The following is a 480-nucleotide window of genomic DNA, read 5'->3' as shown; positions in this document are numbered from 1 at the left end:
CTCCCCATCCCTCTCCGTTTCCCCACACATCCCCACCCCCTTCGTCTTATTCCGGCCCAATACCTCAGACACATTACTCATACATCCCTATGACGTACATAGCACAAGGAAAGTGACATTGTGTAATTCAAAAAATAAACCCCAAAAACCCTCAGACGGAGAGAAGGGTTTTCCCCATCAAAATGCTGCACTTTGAAAATAAATCGCTACTTTAGAATTACAAAAGTTCTCTCGAACATTTTTGGCCGTTTTGAGTTACTACGACCTTGGGGACAGAAACTATATATTAATGTTCTATCTGCTCTATCAAAATCGTAAGAATATTCAGAGTCATTATCAGGATATTCAAAGAAATGTGAGATGTGCTGACAAAATGAGTTACTTTTGGGGGTTTTGCGTTATGGAAATTGATACATCAACTTGATAGCTGAAGTTTGTGCAATTGGTGAGCATGGAATAGTAAAAGACACTGTAGACTTG

This window comes from Aplysia californica, unplaced genomic scaffold, assembly GCF_000002075.1.
Source record: "Aplysia californica isolate F4 #8 unplaced genomic scaffold, AplCal3.0 scaffold01546, whole genome shotgun sequence".
NCBI classification, from domain to species: Eukaryota; Metazoa; Mollusca; class Gastropoda; order Aplysiida; family Aplysiidae; genus Aplysia; species Aplysia californica.
The sequence above is the reverse complement of the archived record's forward strand: the minus strand, read 5'-3'. Positions refer to the sequence as shown.